The following is an 8,739-nucleotide window of genomic DNA, read 5'->3' as shown; positions in this document are numbered from 1 at the left end:
CAAATCAAAACTAAGCTAATCAACAAATTCATCATCATCATTTCAATCCAACAAATTCAATCAACTAATCAACAAACTTGAACAATCACCAGACAATTGAAATCAAAAGCTAAAGATTGCATTAAAGTAAAAGAAATCCTTACAAACTTTTGTGAAATCAAAGGAAAATGTGCTTAGAATCATCAATCATCAACCATGAATTTCTCTCTCTAAAAATCTCTACTCTAAAACTTTAATTAATTCTCTCTCTAAAAAATGAATTCTCTCATGAAAAATCCCTCTCCATTTTCTCTCTCTAAAAATAGAAGAAAAATATATATATAGTAGAACTAACAAAGAGAAATTCGTTAGATCGTCCAAAATAGACCCGTACAAGCGCAACCTTCTTTAAGAGGATGCGCGGCCGCGCCAAAATGGGTACGGAACAGGGGGAGCAACAGAAGAGGCCACGCCAAGGCCACGTGCGGTCGCGCCACCAGGCCACGAGGCCGCGCCTGGGAACAGGGCAGCTTCTTCCCCTTGATCTTGACGCTCCTCTTGCGCTCCACTTGGTGTGCTTGATGAACATGGAGCATGGAAGAACCTAAAACACCTCGACGGTGGGTTTGACACCAGAATTGGTGCCCTCACGGCTTGAATGCACGACCTAAGGTCAATTGAAACTTGCACATCTCCATACTTGGGCTTCAAATGGAAGACACTAGGCATCCTAATAATTGCAAACTCGGGAAGAAACCTCGGGAAACCTTGGACAACGATCTTAACCTGAAAACAAACAAATAAAAGGGAAAAAGATAAGAAAAACCAAGAAATGCATGAAAATGGGAAATTAACTAAAGAAAGTGCAAACTAAAGAAATAAAGAGCAAAACTAAGGAAAAAGGAAAGAAAAGATCTATAAAAGCAATCTAAAATCACCCTAAAAGAGAGCAAATGAGTGTCATAAATGACACTCATCAAAGCACTCTCAAGCTTTCCTTTGATCGAGGTCATCTCCTTTCCCAAGTTTGATATTTGTGAGGAAAAATTGTTGATGGCATTGAGATGGTCGATTGAATACACCGTAGAACCACTCTTGCTTGTCGACTCTCTCTCACCCTCTTGCCAATCTATGTAGTGTCTCACTATGTAGTCCACCACCTCCTCTCCGTCTTGTTCATGATAGGAGCTCCGGCACCGGCATCTTAGCAAGATTTCCCTTGAGGGCTTAGAACTCCATAGAAGATTTGGATGATTTGATAGGTGGGAATCCCACGATGTGGGCACTCTCTTTGATACTCCTTGTACCTTTCCCATGCCTCATATAAGCTCTCATTCCTCTTTTGCTTGAAGTTTTAATAAGAGTCCTTGCTTCAAAGAGTTTGGCTTCACCTCTTTGTCTAACCACTCTAGAGCACGTCCAATGAGAGAAAAAGCGAAAAGTTTAAGTCGAATGAACTCTTGAGTAACCCCATTCACCTTGATGGTATTGCAATACTTCTCACATTCCTTAAGATGGTTGCGGGGACTCTCATGATTAGCTCCACTAATTGACGCCTCTTTATCAATGTAATCATCGCCGGTCTTATCTCAAAGTCATTTGCCGATGTCGTGGGGGGAGCAATTCAACTTTCAGACCTACAGGATCCTAGAGTTCCCAACTCCTTCAATGCTACTCTTGGATTAGCACCCACGCTTTCTCGTTCTTCTTCTTCTTCATGATGGTCTTCCTCTCTTGAGGGACTTGAGCTTAAGGAACGATTAGCAACCCTTATCTTTGTTATGGTCCTCACAATTTTCGGATCAAATGGCCTACGCATACAAATCTCAAAGGAAAATATTAATAACACGACTACAAATGTAGCTTAAAAGAAAGAAAGAAAATCTTTTTGTATTTTTCAAATAAAATGGAATAGACTCAATTAACAATAGCAAATAACCATGCCGTTCCCCGGAAACGATGCCATTTTGACGGGAGGAAAACCTAAGTCGTTGAGTTCAAACCAAATTTATAATTATACCCAACCCCAGTATAGGGGTAAGTCCGGGTCGAACCCAAGGGAATGAGGTATAAGCTATGTTTTCTAGTTAAGCTATTTCGAAATCTTAAGCACACAATTTGGTCTAAACAATAAAATAAATACAATTAAAGCTAATAATAGAAATTAATATCAAGGTACTAGGGATTTAGGATCCACATCCATTCACGATAAACATGCTAATTTGTCGGGAAGTTGATCAATCAAATAATGCGCGGGAAAATGGTATTTGCAATCAAAATCACTTAAAGAGCTATTTCCTAGGGTTAAGCTAGTGGTCTCTATGAATGACATTCAAAGGAAAATTGCAAAACTAGATCAATCGATAATAGTAACTTCCAAATCAATGTGTCGCATCATTGAAAACTACAATGCAATCTAGCTTGATAATCAAGGTTAGCTACTCAACAAATCAAACACATGCACGAAATCCATCAACCAATTTAATCAGAATATTAAATCAATCAAAATCCCCAAATTAGCAATAGATTATCACTCATACATGCTTTACCACATCCCTAGCAAAGGATCTACTTACTACACATTGTAGAATTGAAAAGCATAACTAAACTTCATTAATTTCATCATCAACATTGTAATGAAAATATCAACAATCAAATCAAACAATATATAGAAATTCAACAATATATCAAAGATCAAACACTAAAATTGCATTAAAGAGAAAGGAATTCTTACAAAACTTTGATCAATATCAAAGGGAATGAAGATAAAAAAATGTAGCAATCATTAATTACCAAGTTTCTCTTTCTAAAATCTAAGAACAAAGTTTCCCAAAATCTTGAGCTTCTCTACCTAAAACTAGTCTAATTCTCATACAATTCTCATCATCCTACTCTCTAAAAGGATGAAAATCAATATATAGTTAGTTAGACATCCAAAAAGAACCCCAATAGGTGCGCCCTCTCCTCAATATGCGTGGCCACGAAGAAATGGGTATGGAACGGGGATGCAGAACTGCGCGGCCGTACCTTGCACCTGCGCGGCCGCGCTTCTGCCCTACCCTGCGCGCTTGCGCCACCTTCGTACGTGCCCGTGCTTGGGGTAGGGAAGCTCCTCTGGTGCGACCGTCGATGCTTCCATGCACTCCACTTGATGAACATTGGGGGTGGCAGTTTCCAAAGGCCTCGACGGTGGGTTCAACACCATTTTTGTGATAGGAATGGTGTCCTTCGAAGAAGTGTATTATTCCGATAGAGGGTTCGGAGTTACTGAAAAATCTATTTATTCAGTAAGTTTAAGTCATCGGAATGTCTAGGTGGAGGCCACTTCCGATCAGTAATATTAATGTATAATTAATATTACAGCTTAATCTTGATTGAACTCTTCGGGTCACACCAAAGAAACTAACGATTCGACAAGAAGAATTAATTCGGAAGAAATTAATGAGTCGCTCGAGTAATAAATATTAAGACGTCGGAAATTGAGCTAGGAGCGTCGAAATCGAGCGTCGCAAGTTGAGTCGAATTAATTAAAGACAAGACGGTAAAATCACTAATTAATCAATAACTTACCGAAATACCCCTAGCATCGGAATACCCTGAGGAAACCGAGTGCTAGGGGCATTTGGTATAGCCAAGGTGGCTAGCATGCGCACCAAGTCGAGCCAAGGCTGGCTAGTGCGTGCTAGCACACCAAGGCTAGCAAGGCTACTAGCACATGGTTAGCAAGCCATGCTAGCATGTGCGTGGCAGCCGCAGCAATGCGTGCATTGTACGCCAGCCAGAAGCACATGCTGCAGCATGCTACCAGCAGGCCAGCACGCATGGTGCTACGGCAGCTGTACACAACAACAGCGTAGCGTGCATCGTCCTGCGCCCAGCCACGCATAGCAGCAGGCCAGTCGCACACCAAGCGCCAGCTAGGCTGCTTGGGTGCCTTGGCTTGGCCTGCCACGTGGCAGCACCCGATTGGGGCAAGTGGGAGCATATGGTCGGTTTATAGGGAAGCCTTGGGGATCAAGGTTTGGTCCCCCCTTTCCCTTATAGTCCTTACTTAACTCCTCTTAGTATGCCACTTGTTGATTAATTAGTTGCTGGTTATTTTCTTTTGTTTTTGAATTAAAAATAAAAGGAGAAAATTGATTTTACCAACTCTCTCTCATTGATGGGAGAGTGGATTTTGTCACTTGAGTTTCCCTATAAATATCCCACTTGGGAAATGGGAAAACTCACTTGAGTAAGAGCTCAATCAGGCATCTCCACTTGAGAGAAAACCTATGAGCTCAGTAATTACTTGGGTAGTGTTTTTGGTCGGATTTGGCTAACCTCCAAGTAGTAGATCGGTCAGGTCAAGTTGTGGGTGGACTTCGTTGGAGGTCCTTGCCATTTGTGAGGCTCGGCTTTTCTCAAGTAAGAGCTCCATCCGGCTAAGCGAAGCACGCTACAAGGGCAATTTAGTCTTTTCTCTATTCTTGTTATTTATACATTTTGTTATATTAATTGTGAGTTTGCTCTTGGGCTCGAGTTTTATTTCCGCGGTGAGTCGGACTAATCGAAACCCAACAGCGGTATCGGAGCCTTGCTCATTTATTTTTATAACAAATAAATTTCAAGGTGTTTTATGATTTATTTTCTGGTTTATGTTACTAATTAGATTAGTAGCTCGGTTTTATTAATTTTAAACTCGTTTTACAGCTGATTTTTGCTCCCAAGCCTAGATTTTCGCTCAAAAATAGTGAATTTTTGGTGGAAACATTGTTCTGGAAATATTTTATCCTTTTGTAAGCCTGTAAAAAAGGCTAAAATCCGGCCAGAAATGCCTTTTTTCGATGGTTTTTCGTTTTTGACAAAAAATTTTAAATCTTTTAACCTTGAATCTTCATGGCATATTTATGGTGATTATGTATATGGTTATTTCCTCAATGTTTCTGCATTTTTAACCTCTTTAAGGATTGTTAATTTGTAGTAATTAGTGCTTGAAAGATTGGTTAAATTTTCACATAATTGCAAATCCATTGCATTCAGTGTAAAAAATTTATTCTTTGAGGCTTCTAAGTACTAAAGATCCAATCTTTAATTGTTTTAAGTGGTTAGAACTTTGAGTTACTAAATTCCATGAATTTTTGTTGAACTTTTGATTTAATCATGTATTAAGTTGATTGTAATCATAAAGTTTCAATCTTGTGACAGAAATTTCATTTATCTTCATATTAGAAGATATAATTTTTCAAGGAATCACAAGTTAAAGTTGGAATCTTTATTTGAATTTTATGTTCATAATTCCAACTCCCCCTTATGTTGTCAAATCTCATGATAAATTTAAATTAATTAAATTGATAGTGAGTAATGCCCTTATTTATTTTATTGCACCAAGTTAAACCAATTTTATTAAAGAATAATTCTTGGGAATAATTTTGGTTTTGTGCACTTAAATGAATTTTATTTAAGTTGGACTTGTTATAATTTTTCATTTTTCTCATTAAATTAATTCTAAAATCAATTTGGAATTAATGAATTAAAGTCAAGTACAATTCGGTTTTAGAATCCCAAGGCTTTGGCACGAAAACCGAGGCAAAACCACCCTTGGCTAGCTGGGTTGCACAGCAACCCGCATGTGGCTGCCAGGTGTGCGCTGTCGTGCGTGGCTGCTGCCTGCTGACCAGCAGCATGGCGCGCCATGGCCAGCCAGCAAGCCGCAACACAGCACAACATCAACTGCTAACAAAGTGCGCTGCTGTGCGCGCATGGCTGTGCGAGGGGTGGCCTTGCACCTTGTAACCCGCAGCAAACGCTGTTACGCTTGGCACCTAGCAGTGTTGTGTCGGGGTGGTGCGGGCGCACGCTCTAAGCCGCATTGCTCGGGGCTGCTAGGCAAGGCGTGCGCCTAGCTAGTCTAGGTGTGCGAGCCACTTGCGTGCGGTTGGCTACGTGTTTGCAATTTTTGTCGTTTGAATTATTCTAATTAATTTAATTGTGTTTGTTTTAATTATTTTAATTAAATTTTGGAGGCAAGGCCTCGGTTTTTTAAGCGGCATTTGCAAAATTAATTTTTGTAAAATTTTGGGTTTGCCGCCATAATTAATTGGATTAATTAAGATTGGTGCGGGATTTAGTGGGAGCTTCAATTTTAATTGCGCTAAATTACATAATCGGTTAAACAACTTTGAGTAGTTTTAATTAGGTGTGTTAATCGGATTAACTAGCTAAATTAGTTACTAGTTTACGTGTGTTTGTGCATTGTTCTTGTTTATTGTTGTAAGATGCATAGGCCATTCACAAATAATGAATGGATGAATGGAATGTATATTCTTCTGCAGGTTTTATAAAAATGGCAACTAGTGGGGCCCTATTGGGATAGAGAATACGGACTGTGTTCCGTCATGTATTTTTGTAAATCTAAATACGGTCTACGAACCGTTGAGTATTTTTGTACCTTAATATTTAGATTAGTCCGAATCGTAGATACTAGTACTTGCATTATTTTGGTTGTGTCTTGAAGATGGAGGTTCTTGGATGACGAAGCCATGAAGTTGCAAAAGACGACCCTTGAAGACTTGAAGATTCAAGGGGTCATGCTAGTTGCCAAATGTATCATTTATCTATGTTTTTGATATATATTTTTGATTATATATATGAATTATATGTTAGATGCATGTTTAGGATTTCGAATGTTGCAATGATTAATTAAGTTCACTTAAATCAACCAACATAGAAACCCTAGGTCCCTAAAATATAGAGTAAAATTTGCCATTCCAAAACAACTCTTACCGACCTATTGAGAGTAGTGATGCGCTACGCCAAAGCGAGGCATCACTATTTATCCCTAGGATACGTAAGGCATACCGGGTATGCAAGTTGGTTTTTCTTATACTCAACGATATGAGTGATGGAGTCCTATCATGTCGTGGCAAAGTGGATAAGTTGTTGAGAGAGCATTAGATGCGACGATTTATCTAACCAAGAGTGGCTTAGAGCCATTAGCAAAGAGTTGCTTACCTTAGAATATTGGGTGATAAGACAAGCCAAAGTATGCTTAACTACTCATTGTTTATTTGGATCTTGGAATCTACTTATTCTCACCAAATGGCGATAATTTAATGTGTGAATAAGACGTTTGAATAAGTTTGATTAATATGCATGATTTCAATCTTATTTAAATATTATGAATGGTTCTTTATTTTAAGTTCTTTCAATTGTAGAATCATGTCTTCAACTAACAACGAAAACAACCTAATGTGCCCGAAACTTCTCGAAAAGTTACCATTTTGCTTGATCTTGGTGAACTTTAAGGAGTGGGAAGAAGAACTGCGAAAGACCCTCCGAAATTGCTACCTAGAGCACATTCTTGACATACCCATCCCGAGTTTCTACTCAAAATGGGTTATGAGCGTTGAGGCTCATGAGGAGTGGAGTTTTGATTGAAAAAGAGTCTCACGACTTATGGCAAACTCCATCCTAGTACAATGGAAGAGAAAGTTCTCTAACTATTTTCCGGACATGCTCCTCAAACCTCTAGAGGATATAGTCAATTTGAGGGTCACTAAGAGCATCAATGGCAACTATGATTGTCTCGTGGAGGAAGTGACTAGGTCACTCTCCAACATGAAGATCAAGGGACCGCAAGAGGGGTGCCTAGCCAAGGAAAGGCAAGAGGTATGGGGACAAGTCTACAATTCTAGACTAAGACCCGGAACGTCACTTCAAGCCCACGTGCTTCCAATGACAAGGTTATTCACTCACTTAGCGCTCATTGGCAAGCCAGTGAAGGATGAGCAAGCTGCTCTCATGCTATTAAGTTCTCTCCACTCGGGTATATTGCATTAAAGATGAGGTTAACTACCAATCGTGACAAACTCACTTTGATGGAGGTTATCAATGAGCGTCAAATGTCCGACCCTTGCAGAAGTGATAGACTCAAGCTTGCTCTAAAGGCAAAGAAGAAGGAGTTCAAGAACAAGGCAAGGATGCGATGCTTCTACTATAGCAGGCGGGGCCACTATAAGAGAGAATGCATCATTTGCCTGGAAGATGAGGAAAAGGGAAGAGAAATCTCCACCTCAGGTATCTTCTTTATAAACTACACTTAAATACAAGAAATTCATAAGGTATTAGATACCATTAATGACTCACTATATGCTCTTATTTTAGGAACCAAGTGAGAAGGGCTTACCAAATGGATGTGGATATACAAGTGGAAGAAGAAGTTAATCTTTTCGGAAGGCTTGTAATCACATAGTTTGTCTTGATATAGAACTTCTTTAACTTTTTGTTATCGACCATACATTGATCTTTTGACGTTGGACGTCATGTTTTGTTTTGATCACAAGACTATTGTTTTAAAGGTCTTGTTTATATGTTTATGGTATGACATGTTTATCTAAAATGTGTGCTTTCATTAGACAAAAAAGTTTATAAAGTTAATAATACCGCCAAGAAAGCTAAGACCGTTGAGTCAAATCAAACGTACTTGTGGCATTGTCGTCTTGACCACACTAACATCAAACGCATCAAGAAACTTCTACAAGAAGGTGTTCTTGACTCTTTCGATTTAGAATCGTTTGAGAATTGCGAAGGATGTTTATTAGGCAAGATAATTAAACAACCAACCTCCAAGTTGGGAGAAAGGGCAGGAGACTTATTAGGTCTAATACATACTGATGTATGTGGACCAATGAGCTCTGCCACAAGGAAGGAACATCGATATTTTATCACCTTCACAGACGACTATAGTAGACATGGCTATGTCTACCTCATGTCGCATAA

The 8,739-nt window shown here is 39.2% G+C and overlaps 1 pseudogene; it reads left to right on the top strand.

Annotated features, from left to right (window-relative positions):
• Positions 1-1,247: 1,247 nt before the first annotated feature.
• On the top strand, positions 1,248-1,344 carry LOC145580465 (small nucleolar RNA R71; annotated as a pseudogene).
• The last annotated feature ends 7,395 nt before the right edge of the window (positions 1,345-8,739 follow it).

Source organism: Chenopodium album, chromosome 14, assembly GCF_948465745.1.
Source record: "Chenopodium album chromosome 14, dcCheAlbu1.1, whole genome shotgun sequence".
NCBI lineage: Eukaryota > Viridiplantae > Streptophyta > Magnoliopsida > Caryophyllales > Amaranthaceae > Chenopodium > Chenopodium album.
The sequence above is the reverse complement of the archived record's forward strand: the minus strand, read 5'-3'. Positions and strand labels throughout refer to the sequence as shown.